The sequence below is a fragment of the Vombatus ursinus genome, unplaced genomic scaffold (assembly GCF_900497805.2).
Source record: "Vombatus ursinus unplaced genomic scaffold, bare-nosed wombat genome assembly UNPS02004691.1, whole genome shotgun sequence".
In the NCBI taxonomy this organism is placed as follows: domain Eukaryota; kingdom Metazoa; phylum Chordata; class Mammalia; order Diprotodontia; family Vombatidae; genus Vombatus; species Vombatus ursinus.
Window position 1 is genome coordinate 5,575,121 of NW_020944469.1, and position 24,729 is coordinate 5,599,849.

At 42.1% G+C, this 24,729-nt stretch overlaps 1 protein-coding gene and 1 pseudogene across 1 annotated transcript in view; one reads left to right on the forward strand and one right to left on the reverse strand.

Moving 5' to 3' along the window:
- LOC114026284 (connector enhancer of kinase suppressor of ras 2-like) overlaps positions 1 to 24,729 on the forward strand; it is a 560,345-nt gene that overhangs the window by 31,379 nt on the left and 504,237 nt on the right. The window lies entirely within an intron of this gene.
- On the reverse strand, positions 21,715 to 22,212 carry LOC114026327 (annotated as a pseudogene).

The following is a 24,729-nucleotide window of genomic DNA, read 5'->3' on the forward strand; positions in this document are numbered from 1 at the left end:
TTTTTTTTGCTTTTTGCTAGGCAATTGGGGTTAAGTGACTTGCCCAGGGTCACACTTCAGTTTCCTTCTTGAGAGGGGCTTGGACTAGATTATTTTTACCATTCCATGAGCTCTGATCCTGTATCTTGGTGCTTATGTGACCCCTCCCCAAAGAGGTAGAGATTTCAGTCCGGCCCCACTGCAACCCTAGACGTGGGTATTTCCCATGAGGCAGTTTGGCTAGGCCACCTGCTGCTTTAGCACACCCTTAGACTTCTAGGGTGATCGAGTGGGAATTGGGTCCCAGAGAGGCAAGATCATCTACTTTTCCTAAATCATTTCTTATAAAGCCCCTTCCAATCCCCAAGAGGGACTGACTTTACCGGGGTGAAAATGTATCCCTAGCACTTTTCCTTCTATCTTGTGGGTTCTAATGGGTTACAGCTGTGATGATCCAAAGCTTTCCAATAAATCCCAGGCCCCCAAGCATGCAGAACAGATTAGGTTTCTGGCTATTGCATTTTCAACTGAGCAGTAAGATGGCTGTGTGTTTTCATTTGTAATCTTTATTGGTTCTGTGACTAAGAATGAAGGATGGCTACAATTTATAATTTTTCCCAACACAGGAACTCACTCCATGCCCCCAAATACCACTTAGATACATCTCTGTTGCTGATGACTGGAAGGAGATTCTCCCAACTAAGTGATTCTTTGGATCGAAGTTGGGCACTTGGAGAACTGCCTTAACACTCTCAGGCCCCTAGGCCGTCATTGGGCACAGAAATGCAATCATTTACTGATAGCCTCTGCCAAGGCTTGGCAACTCATACATGTGTGCTGAGAACACAAAACCTACTGCCACCATGCGGCAGGTAGGAGATTCCTCTCCTGGGGCCCAGTCTCCCTTTGTGATAAGAAAGTCCCTCCCTCTCTTCCCTTCTCCCAACTAATAAGAGACTAGGAGAAAAACCTTCCCCCCCTCTTCCATGTCTAAACTGAAAGGGTTGACAATGATAAGGTTTGCTCCCATTTCTGTTGCCTTCTTTCAAATTAATTTTTTAATTATTTATTTATTTTGCAATTAAGAAGGTGCTCCCTCTTAAGGTTTGCTGCCCTGTTCCCACAACAGCCCGGAGATAGGGAGTTTAGGTATTAGGATCTCCTAATTCACTAGCCATTAAGCCTCATTTCTCACATTGATGGTCCAGTACAGTCACCTTGCCTGCCCTAGCTAGGAGACCCTCTCCTATCTGAGAAATTATAGCTGGATAAGCTATAATATGCTGAGTGTATCTGGTAGGTAGAGAGAGGGCCAGTCCATCAAGTTACAAATCAGCAGCGGGACTGCCTCAACGAGGGGAGATCAAACCCCAAGAAAATCACAAATCCCAACAAGAGAAGAAGAAAAAAAAAGGAACACCCCCCCAAACCATGTAGAAAGCACCTAAAAGAGAACCCCACAGGTCTGACAACCAGGCCCATAAAGAATCATCTTGTTTCTTCCCCCGCATCGGTTGTCAGAGCCGCAAGGGTGTTTAAATGTTGCCCATATGGCTGCCTGTCTGCTCTAGTGCAGCTGTAGTGTGTTTTGCTGTATAACATCTGAAATAATCTACCCAAGTGTTTTATTTTCTCCATTTGCAAACATGTAAAGTGTAACTCTCCATTTAAATGAGAAGTTGAATATATGCTGAGGCCAAGTTGCCTTTGGCTGGGGCTGGGAACTGAGCTTGGAGATACTGGGGCTCTCCTCACAGCCCAAGGCTGATAGGGTACTCTGAAGCTGCACCCAACGGTTTCATCCTTGCTTCTGGAGGAAAACCTCTTCTCACCCCCCCCCCCCCCCCCCCCAGAATTTTCTTAGGCTAATGGTGGGCCCCAGTTGGCAAATAGAAAACTACCCTCTGTGGCTTCGGTGCTCCCCCTCCCCTCAAGCATCCTGAAGAAAGGGAGGGAACAGGAGTGGCTTTCATTCACTTCTGATCAGATTGCATCAGCCCTGGGGACCGGGCTGTGTGAGGGCTGGCAGGGGGCTGTGTTCCCAGCTCCTATATTCTTTGGTGGGTGAACCCCGAACTGGAAAATAGCCTTCGAATTTACAGAACCCTAACAGGATCCTTAGTTTTGTGAATTTTTAAAAAAAATTTTTATGGACCTCCAACTGCTTCGCAAATCCCACCCTTAACCTTCCACTCCCAGTTCAGTGAGTTGCAATGTAAACAATCACTTTTCTAAACCGATTGAGGACTAAAATTCAAAATCCAGCCATTTTATTAATTGACCTGAGCGAACATAGAATGGGTTAGAGTCCCAGATTACTAGTGGCCCAAGCCCTTTAATGCCTTTCCCGTCCCCAAATGAATACTTGACACTGAGGTGCGGAGACCAGGAGAGACTTTGGATTATACACCCTTCAACTGCCATCATCACAAGGGAGGGCTGTGTCCGAGTCTTGGGAATTAAGGAGAAAGCAATTCCTTGTGGAATTTGGGGAAGTCAAGTCGTGGGGGGGGGGGGCACTTTGCTTTATCTGTGTGATAGTTCTCTGGGTTAATACCTCCCACACGGGTAACTGACATCCCAAATGTGTCTAAATGAGAAATGCCACGTCTCGTCAATATCACTCCATAATGGTCCATGGTGCGGCCATTCCCAGCACGCTTATAGCTAATGTGATTGACATGCAGAAAGAGACAGACAAGAGACAGACAGGCTGGCAGGCGGGCGGCGAGAGCCGGCACCGGGAGGTGCAAAGCCACTGAAGAATCTGCGGTGGGGAAGCCTGGCAGACGCTACCCTGCCCCAGTTTTAGGAAGAGATGCAGACGCGACAAAAAAGGACTAATTCAGTTGGTAAACCGATTAGTTGGGCTGCATTGATCCCGTTCAGAATAATTATAGGTTTAGCTTAAGGGTTTTCCTTAGCATGTAATTCCCTGATTTCCAGCAGCCTGGAGGGAGGGAGGGAGAAAGGGAAAAAGGGAGTTAAGGGGGAGCATGGGCCTGGAGCAGAAATGCTGCTGACGTGCACCAAGCTCATTAGCATTCCCATCACACGAGCCTCTGGCAAACCCCTTTCGACCTTTCTGTTTTTCATTAAATCACTACCTGCTTTGCAGCCGCCTAACACCCACAGTGAGTCTCCCCCATTTCCATAGCGCTTTCCTGGGTGCCAGCCCCGTGCCAGGTATGGTGTGATCAGCTTCCAATAAAGCACCGTAGACGTTAGTTGTTAAAACAAAACAGAACAAAACAAAAAACCTCACCATCCCAGAAGTGTTCTGTGGAGATGAAATAGAAACCCGAGCCCATTCTTGGTACCTCTTGGTCGGAAATGTCGCCTTTCTTGGCAACCTGTCCATGCATCCGTGCATCTCTCTAGCCACCTCTCCTGGATCTTTCGAAGTTACTTTTATTTTGCACCCCAGAAAAAATGCTTTTAGAATTGTAACGGTTCTCAGAGACACAGAGCACAGCTCACTTAGGTACAGAAATCCTGTAGGGCAGCTCCCCAGGCAGGGAGACTGCCGAGAGGACTTTCACTCTCTGCAATAGACAATCACATAATAATACGATGGAATAGCGTCTCGTCCAGGGTGTACTCGTTAACGAACGGCCAGTAGTCGATGACTTTTGGAGCTCTTTTTGTTATTGCAGGAAATTTTCATTTCTGCATTAGTAAAGAATATCATTTTCAGCTGGGCTTGCTTCTAGATACAGGAGTTTTTAACCTGGCATCAGCGAACTTATAATTGGAATATATTTGGAAAACTGCATTTCAATATAATTGGTTTCCTTTGTAATCCTATATAGCTTATGCATTTAAAACCATTATTCTGAGAAGGGGTGCATAAGCTGCACTAGACTGACTGCCAAAGAGGTTCATGACATTAAAAAAAGGTTAAGATAGACTTTAAATCTAGAGTTTTCTAAAAGCACTGATTTTTCCAGGATAAAAGGCCAGGATATGTCTCTGCAGATAAAAACACAAATTCTTCAGGGCTCAGACCATTCTCTTCAAGTTGTTGGTAAATCAAGTGACCTGGTCTTTAATTTTTATTTTTGGTTTGGATTTTATCTGTGTATGGGACTCCAGGAGTGGAATCTTCCTCCATGGATGTTCAGCAATGGTTATAGTCTTAGAGTTGCCTGGGGCACTGAGAAGTTAGGTGACTTGTCCATGATCATATAGCTAGACCATCTCAGAATATCCTGGACTAGAAGTCAGTAAGTGTCATTTGAACCCATGTCTCCCTAATTCTAAGGCCAGATATCTATCTACTGCTCTAGGTTCCCCTTCTTCTCTCTTGGTCCTATCAGTGGGAAAATACAAAACATGAAATACAAATTTATAGATTCTCAAAGTTGAAAGGAACCTTAAAGGCCATCGCATCTAATCATGAATCCCCTCCATAGAATCAAGTCTCTGCTTGAACTCTCCAGTGAGAGAGCTAAACACGTCATAAGGTAGACCACATCATATTCAGACAGTTCTAGTTGTTAGAACTTGTTTCTTTTACCTGTATTAACTAGTTTAGACATCAGATATTATTTTCTGCATAGGACTATAATATACAGAGTTGGCTTGAAAGGGTTAATATACTATGGCACTTTCCCCCTTCTTATGACTATATCTAGTTCAATTATTTTCTTTTAAAAACTGAAACTCTTAAAAAGAGTAAAATGTTCTCAGATGAGCACCCTTGAAAAATTTTCAGACAGCTTATGAGCTCTTTTGAGAGTTGAAATTCATGATTTCATTTGTTCTCCTGACACTTTTGTAACAAGTAGGTTATTTTACAGATGGAACAACTGAGGCACATATGTGAAACAGAGCTAGGAACAAGGAACAAAGAGCCCCCCTCCCAAACGATGTGTTGTGATAATAACAGAGATTTTACACTTGTGAGCCTGTAACCCCTCACCTCCCCCCAACTCCCTGCACACACACACACACACACACACACACACACACACACACACACAAATTAATGATGAGACCAGAGAGAAACAGGATGGGGAAAGAGGGAGCACAATTAAAGGAGATACATTGTCATTATTTGTTAGGTGTGGAAGGTCCTCTAATCATTCTGGATTCTAGATTTTTAAAGCTGTCATTTAACCTGCTATAGGCTAGTTCTGTGTTGGTATATATACATATATGACATATGTATGTATACTATATATTAGCATGATAATATAAGAATTGAATTTGATAGAGCTTTTTAAGTTTACAAAGCATATTACATACCTTTTATTCATTGGAGCCTCTAAAGAAGCCTGCATTGTAGGTATTGTTCCTATTTTACAGATGAGGACACTCAGAGGTTGAGTGTCTCTTCCACGGTCACATACAACGATTGAGTGCCAGATGTATGTGAATATGTACACTGGGTACATGTATTGTGGGTATACAGAGTGCTGCAGCTTTTTTCCCATTTACTTGTTGGTTTCATAAAGTGAAGTTGCAAGGAAAGTGACAATAAGCATTTAACAATCCTTCTATAGAGCATGTAGCCCAGGCGGAAGGCTGTATGCAAGCACGGCACTTTACATAACTCACCTGCTTTTGGTTTGACCTATTACAAAATATATTCAAAACACCATCTACATCAAGCACTCAAATCTTAATGTAAGTATGTGTCATGGTCAAAGATTGAGCATCGGCTTCTCAGAGGAGTCCAATAAATGTCAGCATCAAGCCAGAGACAAATGAAGAGCAGTGGGTTAATTGCAATGTTGTTGCAAGGAGGTGGGGGTGAGATCTTGCACATAATGACCTTCAAAATTATTTTGAAAGGAGGCAGGGAAGGATAAAAGAAGCCACAACCCAAGACAGGACTGTGAGTCAGCTGCAGAAGGGAGTGCTTTTTGTAGGGGGTAAGGAGAGTTTCCATTTGGGGTCCATTCCCTCTCACAAAGGCTCCTACCCCCACCCCTAGATGGAACAGTTTTCCATTGCAGAAAGAACACTGATTTGTAGCCTGGGTTCTTTCTCTCTCTTCCAAAGATTTCAAAGGTCCTTCCAAAGAGGACAACAACATAGCAATTAGCTTACTGTTCTTGACTCATTTTTTACTTAGCTGCAGACATTAGTCGGCCATCCAGCCAACATTTCTTTTAGTCAATGCTCAGTCTTTTCCTGGGATGTGATCCCTCATTCTGAGTGTGAATGAGATGGCTTTATGACCACCAACAGCACTACCAATACAGGAGCAGCAGCAGCAGCAGCAGCAGCTAACATTTAGATAGTGATTAAATTTGAATTTTAAAAAATGAAATTAAATTTGCAAGGTGCTTTACATATTTTGTCCCATTTGACCCTCACAACAACTCTGTGGGGTAGGTGCTATTATTACCCTCATTTAAGAAAACTGAGGATGATAATAGTTAAGTGACTAGTTCACATGTCTGTGGCCGAATTTGAACTCAGGTCTCCCTGATTTCCAGTTTAGAGCTCTAGCCTTTAAGGCCACCTTCTAATGCTTCAACAACCTTTTGTGGTCTCATAAATTCTGTATCACTCTTTGGTATCCCTGTATTAGATGCTGCACACAGCCATCCCCAGAGTACAATGATAGCCTCAGGAGTACCATTTACCGTCAATTAAACTCTAGCCTGCATTAAAACCTCACCTCACCCAACCCAAGCGCGCCCCACTCCCAATCTATTTATTTAACCTATGGCCTTTAAATAAGAAAAGCCAACCTCCACTCTGTATCTTTGTGTTTCAGTTGCTGAAAAATGGACTGACCAAGGTTTGGCCCTTTTCTAAAGATCCTAGCAGGCTGGAGCTGTCACTTGACGGCCTTCATGAGTCATAGGTGGTCCCCGGCTGTTCTTTCTTCTTTCCGTATTCACTCTCTCCCTCTCATGCTCAGCCCCTAATAGATTTCTTTGTGGGAATTTCCATTATGTCCTCCACCGCTTTCTCATTTCTTATGCACAGTGCAATTCAATGACGGTTTGTGCCGCGCCCCGCCCCCCCCCAGGTAGGCTGTAAATGGGAAAGGGTAGGGTGAAGCAGGAAAAGATTCAGTAGTTTTGGGGGCCACTTCAGAGAAATTCAGCCTCTAGCTCCAGCGTCCGTGAGGATAATCAGCACCTGTAAAAGCCTCCATACCCGGTCAGCACTGTGTGCAGTCGGGAGTTCCATTTTTTTTTTTAACTCTTCAGGTTGAATAGGATTTTCACATTATAGTATGTAATCGGGTTAGTTAGGAGGAAAAAAAGCCCCCAAAAACAAAACCCCCAGCACCCTGCTGAAGAAATGTTAAGGAACAAAGAGAGAAAAAAAATGCAGATTGAAAAAATAATTAGGGTATAATTTTCCTTCCATAACTTAAATTCGGTGAAAGAGGAGCTTTGAACGAAAATGAAAGGCAGGCTGTGCCTGGGGTACTCAGAGTATTTTGCAACTGTGAGCAATTTCCTATTTCAGTAACTGCACAAATGCTCCACGCATAATATAGATCCATTCAGTGTCTCATCTTGTTTCACTAACTCTTAACATCTAATCAGCAGACAACTTGACTTTCCTTTATGAAAGAATTTTCTAAGCTGGGGTGGGGGAAAGGTAATTGTATTTTAGGGAACACCATAATCAGATCTATTTCTGGCAACAACATTTCAGTGTTCTGTTCACAGGTGTTAATACTGTCCAAGCATCCCCAGTACGTGGGGGAGTCTAAAGGGACAGGAATCTACTTATTTTGCTGCTAATGAAGAGAAAGGAGATAATTTATGGAAATATTTGCTTGGAACTTAATCTTATGGTAATGATTCTGGTGTTTCTTTTTCTCTTTGGGTCAGAATATGTGTACCTTTTAAATGTACCTATTTTTAAAAATTCTCATTTTAAAAGTTACCCCAACATCTTTGTATGGCCTAGCTGAACAAGATTCATTGTGTTTGCTTTCAGTGGCCTTGACCCCCCTCAGAAAGGCAGCGTTTGCAAAAGAGTTGCTTTAAACTCTAAGCTTTCAGCAGACTCCATTTATTCCCGGAATAAAGATGTTCATTCTTGGAGGAGGTTCAAGCAGGAAGGAAAGCATGATGTGCCAGAACCAGGCTTCTGGCACTGAGTAAACACATGTCAACATCCAATCAGATTTTAGTGTAAAAATGGGGGTTTGAATAAAGCATTTAATTGGCACCTAACTGGAAATTACTTTTAAAAGACAACCTACTGCCCAGCCACTTCATTTTCTTCATTATTTTGTATGAAAGCCCAGCACTGTCCTTCTCTACACCTACCTTGTACTATAGCCAGATCAGATGTGCAGTGCCCCAACAGACACTGCACTTGTCCATCCAAGCCTGCTCTCAATCTTCATCCATCCTTTCGAGGCCCAGTCAAAATGCCAACTTCTCCACAATCTCTCCATAGCCAGGAGTGGCTCTCCTGTCTCTCCTTCTTCTGATCTCCATGGCATTGGGTTTGTTCCTCTGGTCTGACATTTACCATACTCTGCTTTGTTTTATTTGTGTACCTGGTTTATATTCCTAATATATCATGAACTCTAATGAAGGCAGGCACCATGCCTCATTCATCTTTTTGTCTGCTACAAGGCCTAGATCAGGTAGGGCCTTGTACACAGTAGGCACTTGATAAATGCTTGTCAAATGAAGACATTTGTGGAATGTGTAGATTTTTTTTTTTTGGCACATTCAAGTTAACAACTGCTGGAAAGTGGATGTTTTTTAAAATCATTTTCCCTTTTCCAGTTCTCATCATTCATTCATTTTTAGGAGTATCTTTGATTCCCCCCCCCTCAAAAGCCCTTCTCCCTAATATGTTAAAAGTCTTTCTGAAAGAATAAGACATGATATATAAAACTGTATAAAAGATAAAAAAGGTGTGGTTAGTGGTTAGGTTAATTTAAGTTAAGGGATTTTAGTTTTCAAAATATATTGGCTACTTCAGGGAAAGAATTGGTTGACTCCCCTCGAATGCTTCTTGGCTGTGTTCTTTTGCCAGTTAATTTGTCTGGACAATTCTTGGGGTCACACTTAGTTTATCCCAACAGGCACATTGTTTGGTGGCAACTAAAATTACATTCACTGTTTTTCCTAACGGCTGCTTCTCCCAGGTGGGTGAACACCTTCTTAACTTAAGCCATATGAAACAGTCTGATATAAAATGGTTGCTGCTGCTGGAAAGATCACCTGATGGGCAGAAGAATAACAAGCTAGAAAACAAAACCCCTGGCAGTGGAGATTTTTTTTTTCTTGCAGAATGCTTAAAACCCAAAAGGTATCTTCCTGACTCCAGGCTCAACAGTCAGATTTTCAAGGAAATTGATGCATCATGGCTTGGGGGGAATGTATAATCTTCCCCACCCCTCTCCTGCAATTCAAATAATATGCAGAAGAGGGAAAGCTGGAAAAATCCTCTTTGCAGTGTTAAACACAATCCAATAATGGGCACTTAATTACTGGGCTCTTTAGACTCACATAGACAGAATGTGCCATGCTTGAGAAAACAGGTTTAATTTCATAGTGATATTCTCAGGTCGGCTGTAGCCTTTTGACAGCAGATCCCAGAGGGATCAAAGATCTCATCAAATGTAAAGGATAGTTTGTTGGTTGGTGTCTCTTGTTAAGAAAACAAGCTGTATCCTATTCTCCTCTGTAATTGCAGTTAGATGTCTTCACGTTGTTTTCCGAAGGTCTCTCACCTCTCCTTCATCTTCCCTCCATCTCCACCATTGAATGTTTGAGAATGGTGGCAAAGAAACAGAGACGGATGGGGGCAGGGGAATAATTCATGGGGTACCTATTATAGTTAAAAAAACAAAAAACACTTGCTTAACCAGAAATCTCAATGCACCAGAATTAAATTTTTTTTTTTGCACTTGACTTTTATCAGAAAGAGGAGAATCACAAGAACAGAAGCTGATGTGAAAGATTTGAGTGTGTCCTGGGGTCAGTAGGCACACCAGTTCCAGCTTCTCTGCTGTCTGCACCCCAAGTCACACACTGCCAGAATCCTGCCCCTGGGCCCCCCTGCAAAGTCATCAAAGAAAGATTCACTGATGGTCCTTAGAGCATACTTACTAAGGTAGGGAAGCAGACTCAGACATTTTAGAAAGATCTTCGGCAACAAAGGCAACTGGAAGTCTGGGGTTAACCCTTCATTCATCAGAAAATCTGAATAAACAGAAGGCCTTATTCATTCCCTAAGCATTTTTATTAATGTAGGCTTTCCTGGGCATGGACTGATGTATTACTGACTTGGCATATTATAGCATAATGGTTTATATTGACCAAACTGTCTGTAATCTCATCTACTTTGCTATTTCAATGCTTCTGTGACTTCATTGATGTCACTACTGCACCTTCCGCCATTACAGATATGCAACTCTTTTTTTCCCTTTGTAGATTCTAGGTCTTTCAGAGTTGTAGTGGCTGACAAATTCATTACTCTGCAGCCCATAAAGTGAAGAGGCTCTCTGAATTGAGCTAGGATGCTCATCAGATACCAGATACACAGTTTGGTGATGGAATAAATATGTGGGACTGGAGAATTTCTAAAGTACCTTTCAGCTCTAACCTAGGCTCCTATGACTGTATTATGAAGTATTATGATATGAAACATTTCTCCTTTCCCTCTAGCAACTGATTTCCATAGGTCTGAAGGGAAAAGGCAAAATTAACTACCATGATGATATGTTTATCATTTGTGGAAAATGTCAGCTTCATTTATTTTTTAAGGGGAAAAAAATTCTGCATCTTTGGTACATCTTCAATGTTGACAGAATTTCAGTTACTCAATCTCAGAATTTTAGAGCTGGTGGAAGTATAGCATTCACATGTATTTTAGAGACTGAAGTTTCATCTCAAGGGCAGGAGTTAACGCTCTCTATGGTCAGTACTCTGCCTAGTCTATTGGGAAAATCCAGGTTTTAATTGGCAGTTAATTAATTGATGGAGATAGCACCTTACACTGGTGACGTTGGCCTCCTCCAGTTCTGGGCATACAGTGGGCACTGGGTTCATGTTATTGATTGGCTGATGAATCATGACCGATTTTTTTTTTCCTTTATCATGGCAAGTACCAGAAAGGTTTGGAATAAGGGACCTTTGACATGCTGGACACACATAGCAACCGCCGCCCTCACAGAAACAAATCGTGCTGTTGAAAAGGTCAGGATGATCTGCATGCAGAACCCCAGCTCTCCCTTTTCAGAGTGGAAATTTATGCATCATTTCTCATCAGTGAGTCAATCAACGGGGGCAGGCGTTTCAACCAAACACTGAAGCCTTGAGGGCTTTTTGGACCTTTTTTTGTATTGATTTTATAGTTCTTTTCGCCCCCACAGTAATTAGTCCTTAGGAAAGATCTGCTTTTGTTACCATGGATGGATCCTCAGAAGGACTTCGCCTTCTGTAAGTGAAGGAGTTTGTATTTTTTCCTCCATTTTTAGGCAGTTTCTGGCCTCTAGATTTTCAGGCCCTCACAAACTGACAGGCTTAGGCCGGCAAGCAGGAGAGGCAGGAGGCTGGCAGCCCAAACTCAAGGTTTGCCAGAGTTAAAAGAGGAGGACTAAAGGGGAATTGGCTTTGCCCATTTTACCTCACACTTCTGCTTCCGGGTTCTGAAAGCTTTTTTTTTTTTTCAAAAGACTGGGAGTAATATTTGAATACCAGGAACAAAACTGGGGTGGGAGAGAATAAAGAGGAGGAGGGGCAGGGGGCAAGTTTGGGGAACACATGCATTTAGCAATTTGAGAGAAAATATCTATTCTTTTAAAGCGAATTCTGAATAAAACATTCCACACTTTTAAGAGAAATTGACAAAGCAAACTGTCCATTTCAGCCCTTTGCTGGGAGGAAAGGGCCTCAGATCCCAGTGGGGGGTGGGGGTGGGGGTGGGGAGGAGGCCTGCTGGATGGGAGGAGAGGGTCGGCAGCTGCAGGTGCTGAATTCTGGGGCTGCTGGGTGGGGTGGAACTCACGGATTATCTCAGCAGTTGATTCAAAAGAGAAAACAGTATAACTGACAGCAGTAATATTTACATAAAGTATCAAGGAGATGTCTGGAAGGTCTAAGGCAAAGGAGGCAGCCGGAGAGTAGGTAGGTTCAGGGCTTTCAGCTTTTCTCTTGGCATTCCAGGTGGAGACAGCTAATGAATTCTAAGTTTTGAGCTCCATAGAGGACTGACTCATCCTGTTGTTTTTCCACTCTGAATGTGGAATAAGAAGGGGAAGGGGCATGGGGATTGGAAGGGGGCGGCAGGCAGGAGGCGGGGAGCCTGAGGGAAGATTGGAAGAGACTAAACTCTCTCTCTTTTTTTCCTCTCTCATAAATGAATATGTGCCCATTGGACCTCCCTTGAATTTCTGGTCAAACTTGCCATACATTATCAATGTAGGTAGGGCTCTTAATTTATTTCAATTTAACCCAATAGATTGTAGGCAGCAACAGATCACAAGAGCCTTGTCACATCACCATGGCTGAGCAGTTTATCTCAGAATGGAGTGATGACAGCAATCAGCCAGTTGATCAGCGCCCTGAACATGGAGGTATCTAGGAGGGAAGTTTGTTCAGCAATGCAATACATTTGTATCTGTCATTAACGTATCAGCTTCCCTCAAATCAATTATTTTTAATGGCATAAAATTCTCCTACTTTTGTTCCTTCTCCAAAATTTCAGCAGAGGAATATGTCAAAAATTCCCAGAGACTGATTCTTCAGGCTTTTAATACTGGATTGTGATCTTCAGAAAACAGTTAAATAGATGAAAACTACTATAGAGGATTAAAGGCCAGAAAAGGATACATTACATCTCAGTGATTTGTAAGACAATGTAAATAATCACATTAGGTTCTCCTGGTCCCATAAATAATTCTCTAAAATAAGATTAGTTTACTACAGGTTTTGAAGGGTGTTTTGGTTGTCTCGTTTTGCCTTTTTTTTTTTTTTGAGAAAAGAAGGAATTAGATCCAAAGAGAGAAAATTAGAAGAGGAAACATCTATATGAAATTTACCTTATATCTGTTTACTGCTTATTTCCTCCTCGAATTTTGAAAATATATTTTATTGATGCCCTTCATTTTTAGATCAAAATCAAAGCTGGATTCTACCCTCATTTTTTTTCTTTTAAGGTGCATTATTAATGCTCCTTTTTCTTTCTTTTTTTTTTTAATATCACTGTCACTTCCAAATGACTTCCCTTCCCCAGCAGACCCCTCCCTTGTAACAGGTACAGTCTAGCAAAACAGATCAGCGCATTGGACATATGTGGAGATCAATGCCTCATTCCACACCTACAGCCCTATCTTCTCAGCTAAGAGGTGGAATGAATGCTTCACCAACAGTCCTTGGAAATCACCGTACTCCAATGATCAGACAAACCCTCCTCGTCACTGCAGCAGCAACAATTAAACAAAAACACTAGATATCAGATAGTATGGATAGTATTTTGCCCTAGTAGTCCCCAGTGTCTCTGCTATGAGAAGGGAGCTATGCTTTATTATCTGTTCTGTGGAAACACTATTGATTTTATTTTTACGTACTTTAAAATTTTAATTATCATTATTTTTAAATTTAAAGGAATTTCGTTTCTTTTTAGTAATCTTTTTATTTACATTGTTCCCCCCATGCTTTTTTTAAATAATTTTTTTATTGATAGCTTTTGCTTTTACATTACCTAAATTTTCCCCTGTATTCTTCCTTCAGTCCCATACTTTGTTCATGACTCCTTTATTAGATTTCATTTCAAGAAACCTCATCATTGTTGTACTAAGAAAGGACCAACTGTGGTTAACAGTTACAACTGACCTTTACTGATAGATAGAAACTGTCTACTCCCCTGGGACGTAGGGAAACTAGGAAGATCCTCCCCCATCCAGTAATGCATCTGCCCCTCTTGCTTTCCCCAAAGGCCACAGATTTTCATAAAATGCTTTAGGAGAGATTACACTGGAGTTACTAACAATCATTTTCATTCTAGTGTGAAGAAGTTTCATCCTTATCCCAAGACAGGTTAAGTTGACTTGTGTTTATTTTCTGGAGGAGGCAATGGCCACTTGGGGGTAAAGTGAGGGAATGTGAGACCAAGTGAAAAGCCTAGTGGTAGAGACCAGATCAGGACTTCCAAACTCCAGGGTCTTTGATTTGTTTTGAAGTCTTCTGTCCACCTCAGGTCACTTCTGGCCACTAGAACCTTCCTCTTGAAGAAACTTCCTAAGGCTGTTTGCTTCAGCTCTTTACTCAAACACTTCAGTATCTTCAGTGCAGCAGCCCAGGTATCTGAGTGAGTTCTCAGTGATTTACCTTGCCCAAGGCCCTCCTCTGATGCCCAAAATACCCACTGAATCCTTTGGGTTATTGCATTATCTCCACGGGCCCAGTTCCATATAAATATGTTACCTGGGAGGGGCAACATCTTTATCATCTCAGGGCTCTGAGGGAATATGACACAGGATGAAGATAAGACAGGTAAGTTTTATGGAATAATGGATGGGGGTACAGGAGACTCAGGACAGGCTTTGAGTAGGAGCTCTTGCATCCAAGAAGCATTGTAATAAAACTAGGGAAAGGTGCCAAAAGGGAAGGTGACAGGTACTGAAAACATATTTCATTGACTATGTGTGAAGGGGAGATAATGTTTGCTGTCCCTTTCAGCTAAGGGGACTCTTCTTGGAACATGTCCTAAGACATGTCCAACAGATACTCAGTCCTCCTGGACTCATCCCTCACAGTGACCCCTTGATTTGGGAACCTCCATTTTCCTCAGGTAAGTGTCATCTTCCCCACCACCCTCTTCCAACTGTTACTCTTGGGTCCAACATTCTCTTTGTTAACCCTGACTTTGGCTAAGCCTTGCTTTTGGGTTCTTGGTCTCATTCCCACCTGTCCCCCTGGGTCATTGTTCCATCAGTTATCCTCTCTCTTTCCTTTTGATCTCCAATCACTTCCTTTTCATTGGTTCCTTCCTGTTTTGGAAGGAAACAAGCTCAGGCTCCAGCTTAAGCTTCAGTCTTACAGAACTTTCCTCAGCCCTGCTTCCTTTAAAGCTGGTGGGCTCTCTCTCTCTCCTCCCTTTCCCTTCTAAACTTCTTGAAAGATTAAACCTACATTCATGGCCTCTATTTTCTCAATACCTACTAATTTTTTGATTCCTTGAAGTCTGGCTTATGCCCTTACTATGTTGCTGAACTGCTCCCTGGAAGTTCATTTTTGACCCCAGTGCCATTCCAATGGCCTCTTCTTAGTCCATTACTATCAGTATCATAAGATTTTGTAGCTAGAATGGACCTTAGAGACCATCCATTCCAATCTCATTATTCTACAGATGAGGAAATTGAGGCCAAGAGAGGTTAGGTGACTTGCTCAAGGTGGTAAGTGGCAGAGCCAGGATTTAAGCCAGGTCCTCTGAGTCGAATTCCAGTATACTATACTGTCTCTTAGCCTCTTCAGTCTTTCTGAAGGGAACAGGTTCTTTGGACACACAGGGTCGAAGGAAAAAGGAGCAAAACTTCAGGGAGTTATAGTTGAAGTGGGAAAGCCAAGATTATATGATGTGACATGTTATTAGTGGATGCCAATGGTGCTTCAGTTTCAAAACTCTAAGACCCGTACAAAAGTCTTCTTAAAAGAAAAAGATTGGAAATCTATATATAGTACATTGGGCATTTCAGATCAGAAGGTTATTTTGTATAACAGAAATATCCATGGAGTTCTTTCCTATGCTTGTCGTTATATCAAACCTAACCCATGTCACTCCTAGGTTCTCCAGAGAGCCTTAAGACTTATAGTAGCTCAGTGGTCACAAGTTGTACTATAGACCTAGTGGAGTAAGTCCCGTCCCGTCCTGTCCCATCTCCACACACACACCCCCACCCCCCCCCCCCCCCCACCCCACACTTAATTATCCTATCTTTTCCCCAATGGAAGGTCAAGTTTCTTAGTGAAGATTTGTCCTGCTGCAGTCATGAGCCCTTCAGATTAATGAAGATGACTGACCCAGTAATCAGTTAATCACCAGGTTTATTGTGTACCTTGGCTATATCCAGTCCCTCAGTAGGTAGTAGGGGTGAAGGTAGGGGTGAAGGTTGGGGAGAGATGCCAAGAAGTGTTTACTTCCAGAGATCTCTGAGCCTATCTCTATCCCTTTAGACTTTTAATGGCTTGGAGAAGTTAAAAAAAAAACCATTTTTGTCCATGATTCACCTAGCCTAGATGCTCCCCCTTATTAGTAAGAGATAACTACTAAAATATGAACACTTCCTCCATTTGATGAAAGGTGTTGTTTTAAGGGAGACTTTAGTGACATACACCCTACTTAAATGATTGCTTTAGGTCAGAAACCAAAGTAGTTTCCCTGTAGTTGGGAATAGGTGTTTGGGCTAGACTTTGTGGCTAATAGGGAGTTGACCATTTATTCCACATATAAATGACCAAATCTCTCCCCCAACTCCTGCCAAAAAAAAAAAATTAAACTAGTTTCCTTCTATGTAAAATGAGGGATTTGGATTGGATCAGGAGTTTTTACCTTGGGGTCCATAAATTTGTTTTAAAAATATTTTATTAACTCTATTTCAGTATAATAGGTTTCCTTTGTAATCCTACATATTTTATTCATTCAAAACATTATTCTGAGAATATTACCACACACTTCACCAAACTCTCTGCCGAAGGGGTCCATGACACAACAAAGGTAGAACCCCTGTGCTAGATGCTAGCTAAAGACCTCTCCAGTTCTATGATTTGATGCTGTTAGGAGAGGAGCCAGTCTTCTAGGTTACCAGCTGGGCCAGGACAAGCACAGTCAGTGTCTTTTATCTGATTTCCAACACCGAAAAGCACAGCATGGGTATTCAAATTAAGGATGACTTGAGGTTTTTTGCTGGGGGGCACCAGGGAGGGAGGAGCATAGTAGCTCCTACTAAATATCTGAAAGGCTGGCACATGAAAGAATGATTAGAATTTCCAAGAGTAGAGCTAGGACTAATGTGCGAAAGTTACAAGGAGGCAGATTTTGGCTCCATGAGAATTTCCCCAAAGTTTCAACTGTCTAGACATATGAAGGGCTTCCTCATGAGGTAATGAGAAACCTGTCCACTCTTAAATTTCCTCATCTTCCCATGGGTTCAGTGTTGTTCTTTAGGCCCAAATGTTTGCTTTGGGGTCTTTTGCTGCTTCTGCCCTTGCATTTCATTTGAGAGACTGAAAGCCAAGTAGGGAGAGCCTGTTTTTCTACTTCTGGAGATTTTAAAACTTGTGTTTGTTGAACTGATGAGAAAAATGAGCAGTGGATGATTGCTCCTCAAATCGATAAACTAATTTCATTTACTCATTAACAACCTGAAATTGACCACTAAATAAAAGAAGCCCATTTCAAAAATATTATGACAAGAATAATTTTCTATCCACTGCAACAATTATTTGGGCTGAGATTGACATGGTAAAAAAAATGAGAAAATAATCTTGTGTTTGCAGATGATGAAAACTCTTATTTGTTTCTGTTAGTCTAGAGCAGTGGTGTCACACACAAATAGGACTGAGGGCGACAAAACCTTATATAAGGAACCCCGCCTTAGAAAACCACAGATGAACATTATCTATATTCTATTGCATTTGTATTTTGTTAAATATTTCCCAATTACATTTTAATCTGGATCAGGCAGTACAAGGGAAGGCAGCTCTTCATAGCTCTAGAACTGGGAGTGCCCTCAGTGGCCATCTAGTTCATCTCCCTCATTTTAGAAATGAGGAAATGAAGACTCAGGGTAGGTGACTTGGCCAAGGTCACACAGATAGGATTTGAACCGAGCTCCTCTGACTCCAGTCTAGTACTTCTTCTGTCACTATACCTCACTGTACCTGATTTATAAAGAAACAATCTTTTCTGCCTCCCACTTGTGTCTTGGGTAGACTTTATTCACACATCATGCCTTTCATACTTTAAGAGGAAGATATTTAAATATTGAGAGAAAATGATTTGGGCAGTCAAATCATATCCAAACAAGCTCCAGTCATTCAGTGCTAACTTGGGACTGGAACAGCCACCTCCAGAATGTTTCCTCCAGAACTATTGGCTAATTACTGATATAAAAATGCACCCGAGGACAATTTGGAGCAGCTCTGTTTGTGGCATATCCTTGCCTCTGAACACAAAACTACAATTCACTGGAAGCTGCAGCAAACCTTCCCTGCTTTGGGAGCTTTCTGTCTGTGATTCCTTGGATGAAAGGTGAAGGGGGGGTGGTGGGAAATCATAACAAAAGATAGGCTGTAAATCTTCACTTCTGTACAGTCCTCTTGCCTGTACTTTTAAAAGCCTGGTTATAAGCCTGTATGTCAGAAAATCGAAGAGATACCATACCCACTAAGGAGGGATTTAATCAGAGCTCTGGCAAGGTAAGCTATAAGCTTAACATCACAGGTAGGGATTTGCCATTTGGGGGGAGGGGGTAGTAAATGTTTGAAAGAAGTTTGTGTTTTCTTATTCCCCCTCCCCCAATGCTTCTTGTTTTGTTTGACATTCTCTTTTTCAGCCTTTCCATCCTTTCCTAGCAATAGTCTAAGTCTTACATGTTTATTCTAGACCACTATATAACTCATCAAAAAGTAGGCCAGGGGAACTCAAACATCCTCTGAACTAATCTGGAGAGAATAAGGTTTCTCAAACTGGCTTCTATTTCTAAAATGGCTTTTGTGTATGTATTTTCTAAATCCAGGAGGTAAAGCAACCTGGGTGTTTTGTAGACTGGAAGTACTGGGTACTTAATAGTACCTGGTCTGGAGTGGCAGTAATATGGTCAAGCAGTAGGCAGGAGTAGGGGTAGACCAGAGGGGAGAGGGAGGAAGTAGCCCAAAGATAACCTTTAGCACATCCATAGGCACCATGGCTTAGTGAATGGGTCATTGGACTTGGAATTAAGAAGATCTGGGTTCAAATCTTGCCTCAAACACTGGCTGTCTGACTTTTTGAAAGTCATTTAAGTGTTCTGTGCTTCCTTTTCCCCCTTTAAAAAGTGGGGGTTGGACTTAATTGCCTTTGAGGTCCCTTCCAACTCAGCCTGTGTTCCTCTGATGTGCCAAGGGGTGAGGAGGATAGATGTGCCTTGATGTCTGCACAGCCCAGTTGTAAACTGGGAGCAAATTTACTTTGGGAGAGTGAGTTGATGGTTTGACATAAACACTCCCCAAACCCAAACAACTGAGCTTTTATCCAAAGTAGGAGAAACTTTTTGATGATAGTGTAATGACGTAAGAATTGGCAAGTAAATAAATTTGTAGAACCCTAGCAGATGAGGAATGCCAGTCGAAGGTGTGTTCCCCATCCCACTCAACCCTGTCTGAGTACTATCTCTAGGCTATCTATGGGCTCTGTCCCTTGTTCTTTGAGCAGAGAGGAAATGGCCTGGAGATGTTGCATGATGAAGCAGTTAATCACATGCAGATTACGAGCATGATCAGCTGGACCACCTCATTCAGAGTCCTTAGAGTCAATGCTGAAGAAACCTGTTTGGGAAATATTTAATGTATACGCCATCGATTTGTTCTAAATACTCACCATTTGGGACAATTCAGGTCAGGCCAGGGACTTGAATGTGGCATTGGAAGTGCATTTCCAACACTTGGAAAGTGATAATCCTGGATTAATGATTCCGAGAGTTTTAGATCCTCAGCTGAATCCCAGTGAATCACTTGGGCCAGAGGCAATACCACAAACTACCCTATTGACTTCTGGTTCTCTGGCCCTTTAATAATAAAAGCACTCAGTACATTAGAATCTTTGCAGAACAGCTTCTTCACTATCATTCTCATTCCTCAAAAATGTTCATCCTGAGAGGCATGGGTGATAGTGTAACCTGGCTAGGCAGAAATCTTTGGGAGCAGCTTTTCCCCCTCTCTGGGACCAGAGTATTATGGAATGCCAGAGTGAGAAGGCAATTTGAAGATAATTTATTCTTGTTATTCATTTAACAGATGAGGAACCTATGGGCCCAGAGTGGGGGGCTTAACTTTTTTTAAAATTTAATTTAATTTTATGTTCAGCTCTGAATTCTCTCCCTCCCACTTCTCCTCTGCCCCGCCCCCAACCTATCAAGAAAATAGGAAAAACAAAACCCATTACAAACATGTATAGTCAAGCAAAACAAAGGGGGGATTGACTTTTATAGATCAACTAGATATGTCCAAGGTTTCAGACTAGAAATGGGTTGCTTGATTCCCAGTCCAGTGAACTTTCCACTGTCATGCTTCTCCTTGTTTTCTATTTTTATTTTGTGTTAATTAGAAAGTCATTTAATAACTCCATGGGAGGGCGGGAAGGCAGAGTATTTTTTTAGGTGCAGGTTTTAAGGTTTTTCTATGTTAGTAAGTTTTGAACCCCAATATAAAGGCTATTTGTAAAGAGAAAGCAGCAGGGTTAATGATGTGAGCTACTGCTCTGTCACAAAGCAAATCAAGCAGACATCCATTGATGGATGACTAAAGAATAGAGAAGCTTTCAAACCCAAAGCCTCCTTAATCTCTGAACAGGAGAAGACGTCATCACCCAGCAGACTGACCTTTGAAACTAGAGGGAGGGTAGTGAATGGAACCATTTTATCATGCTTCATCACTGGTGCCTGAAGAAAGGGATTAGATGAAATATAGTCAATTCCTAAATGTTTCTGTCCTCCATTTCAGATCCCACATGCTGCAGTTGAGGAAGCTAAGGAAAATTCTGCAGTTGAAATTAACACAGTGGCATCACCTTTGAGGAGTCTTGAAGTTTAGTTGGGGCAAAAAAGGCAAAACGTATTGGGACAAAAGCTGTGTGGCTTGGAAGAGACCAGTCTACTCCTTTCATTCCCTTCCTATTAAACTGGTAGATTGAAATTCCTTTCTAAATCTCAAGACTTCTTACTGTAAAATAAGCTGACACATTTCTGATCAGGTTATTGGTGCACTCTTGAAACTAATTTAAATGTAAATTTTATTATTTTTAAAAAATAATGCACCACCCTAGCATTCAATATGTCCAAGTAAGCCTCCTGCTGTTAAACCTGAAGGACCAGCCAAGGATAAAGTAAGGTGATGCTTCAGGGCTCTTCCAGCCTATAGGGCTCCTGCTGTTATGTCCTTGTAGTTGGAAAGAAAGAGGAAGGATGGACGGAGGTGCCTTCTGCAGATGATTCTGGTGGCCACAAGGGAATTTTAGTGTGGAGGCTTAGGGTTTGTTCTTTGCAAGAGGTTGGAAGTGTTTAGTAAAGTTTTCTATCAGACCTAAAAAAACAAGAGAAGTATGTGTTTCTTTTAAAAAAAATGCACAATGTGAGCAGGAAAGCCTCAACTAGACACAGAGGCGTGCCCTATTTCTTTGATTCAGAGACCCACCAGAAGACAGACAAAAGTTCTTACAGTTCTAACAGGGTGGTCTTCTATTGAACAACCTCATGGAGGCAAAGTTCTCTCCAAAAACTACATAAGAGCCGCCAACTGTACTGGTCCTAGATTAAGGTGGAATTGGGGATGGTCATGGGGAAAAAGGTTTAGGGATCAGAGGAGGGCAAAATGACCTAGCCCTTTCCTTCCCCAATGAACAGCAGTACCCTTTAAACCCCCCCCCCCCCGGCCATGTAGTCAGATAGAGTTGAGCTGAGTTCTGGAAGTTGCCATGATTGAGGGTGAAGGCCAGTGAATGACCAAGAGGGGTTAGATAGCTGTGATCCCTACCCCCAAAAGACATCAGGGCCCTAGAGATAAAGAAAAGGCAACCCGTGCTCTTCCCTGGTCAGCAGTTGATCAGCTTCTTCAGGAAAGCTTCAAGCTGCTCTTCGTTCTTGAGCCCTACAAATTTGTTCACCACATCCCCGTTCTTGATGGCCAGCACCGTTGGCACTGCGCACACCTCAAAGTCAACGGCGAGGTCGGTGTTTTCATCAACGTCCACCTTAGCCATCACTACCTTGCCGTCCTGCCTGGCTACCATCTTCTCCAGCCGAGGTCCCAGGATCTTGCAGGGGCCGCACCACTGGGCATGGAAATCCACCACCACTGGGATATCGCTGTTGAGGACCCTTTCCTGAAAATCCGGCCCATCCCGGATGTGGAATGTAATCTTATGAATGCGGGTAGCGTGTAAGAGTCGGGTGAGGTTTAGTGCTGCAGTACTAGGGCTGTTGGGGGTAGCCTGCAGGACCCCAGCACCAGGGGGAGTCCAACGGCACCCAGGCAGCTTCCTGGCCATGAACGAAGCCAAGGACCTTCTTAAGACCAGGCGCTGAGCCATGGACCTGGCTTTGAGTTAGCTTTAAGGGCTTGCGGAGGAGGAGTCAGTGAGTCTGGGGTGCGGAAAATGGGACGCATAGGGCTGGGCACTTTCTGAGGTATGAGGAAACTAAGCTACTCTGGTCCGTCTGCCTTCCTCTCCCATTTCGTCTTTCTGCTACCTCCGCCTCCTGAGAAATGGTGCCTGCCTCTGGATGCACGTTCTCAACGTTCTGAATTGGAAGGCTAAAGAATAAGTAGCAGGCGTTGCCCGTTCTGCTGCCAATGGGGTCCATTCTTGGGCAAGCCTCTTCACAATCCCCCTGCCTCCTCCGCCTCTGACTCCGCGGTAAGCGGACCGACGGCCTCGTTCTGGAAGCTGAGCTACAGGGCCTTCTTTTTCTTTTCTTTTTTTTTTTTTTTAGCTTGGCCGCTATCTATGTGAACACGTTTACCAACAGTTTTCACATTGTTAGGGTTTGTCTGGGGCTATAGACAAAAGAATGGGGGACAAGATAGTGGGCAAAGTAGAATTCTGGGCATTATGTCCATTAAATATCCTCAGTCTATGCATTGTTTCATGGCTTACCCAGGGATTGCAGGTACCAAAGGAATAGAAAGTCCAGAAAACACTCCCATGAAAATGGTGACTTTCCCATTGTCCTCTGTAGTGAGAATAAATTTTGTTTGTTTATTTGTTTGTTTTTTAACATCCAAGTCCCAATGGAAGCCATGCACTGCTTTTTCTTTAAAATAATATTTTCTTTTTCCCCCCTGGTTACATATAAAGACAATTTTTAACATTCATTTTTACCAAAAAATTGAGTTCCACATTTTCTGTCTCCCTCCCCCACTTCCCCATCTCTGAGACAGTAAGCAATATCTTATAGGTTAGACATGTTCAATCATGCAAAACATATTGTCATATTAGTCATGTTGTGAAAGAAGACACAGATCCAAAGGGAAAAAACATGGAAAAATGCAGAAAGTAAAAAATAGTATGCTTCCATCTTCATTCCAATTTCATCAGTTCTTTCTATGCAGATAGATAGCATTTTTCCTCATAAGTCCTTTGGAATTGTCTCGCTTCATTGTATTGCTGAGAATAGCTAAATCATTCACAGTTGATCTTTGTACAATATTGCTGTTACTGTGTATAATTTTCTCCTGGTTCTATTCATTTCACTCTGTTTCAGTTCATGTAAGTCCTTCCAGGTTTTTCTGAAATCATCCTGCTCATCATTTCTTATAGCACAATAGTATTCTATTACCTTCATATACCACAACTTGTTCAGCTATTCTCCAGTTGATGGGCATCCCCTCAATTTCCAATTCTGGAAATTTCCAATTCCACAAAAGAGCTGCTATAAATATTTTTATACAAATAGGTCCTCTTCCCCCCTTTTTTATCTCTTTGGAATGCAAACTTAGTAATGCTATTCCTGGGTCAAAGGGTATGCACAGTTTTATAACCCTTTGGGCATAGTTCCAAATTGCTCTCCAGAATGGGTTGGATAAGTTCACAACTCCACCAACAGTACATTAGTGTCCCAATTTTTCCACATCCCCTCCAACATTTATTATTTTCTTTTTCTGTCATATTAGTCAATCTGATAGACGTGAGGTGACTGCTCTTTTAGAGTCCGGAGTAATGTGGCCATTTGCTGTCAAACAGGAGCAGAATAGCTTTAGACCCCATCGAATATAATTTTGACATACATTTCTGAGCACTTCCAAGTTGTAGCCCTTAGCAGTTTGGTGAAAAAAGTATTGGATTTAGAGCTATAACATCTGAGTTAGATTCCTAGCTCTTAACATGTGTGACCTTGGGCAAGTCGTTTAAGTTTTCTCATATATAAAATGAAGGATTTGGACTAGATAACCTTTCAGGTCTCTTCAGCTCTAAATACTTGATCCTATGAATCTTCTTTTTGATGGCAAAAGGCATCTTCAAGAGAAAGCTGTTAACAAAAAGGGCATTGCAGTAATGCATCTAGGTATGGGAAATATCAAAGGATCAGCTCCAACTTTTTCTACTGTGATTTCATTGCTTTGACTATTCTCATAGACACAGAGAAGGCCATTCTTTGGTAGTATAACTAAAGAAATTTTAAGTGGTTGGCCTTGCCCTCACAGTGGCACTTAACTTCACTACAGAGTGCAAAAATACATTGCAATCTTTTGTTTCATCATTCAAGCACTAAAGGTGGAGGGAAGAAGTTACATTAACGGATGAGACAGTTACTAAGTACTAGGAAAGTTAGGTGAGTGACAGTGTTGGATTCTGAAATGCAGTGATTACCTCACTTCAAATATGCTGTGAATATCACTTTGCTGACCTCTCCTCAACTATCCACTCTGCCCCAGTGAAATTTTTCTAGATCACTTATTCTGTGAAGTTCTAAAGAAGAAAAATTTTTAGAGGATTCTAAGGCAGGCTGCTTCTCACCCTGTGGGATTCTTGTCCAGGTCCACCTATAAATTCTCCACAAATGAGCTATCCAAATGCTGGAGGCTGTAGCTATGTTGTTGAGTGGAT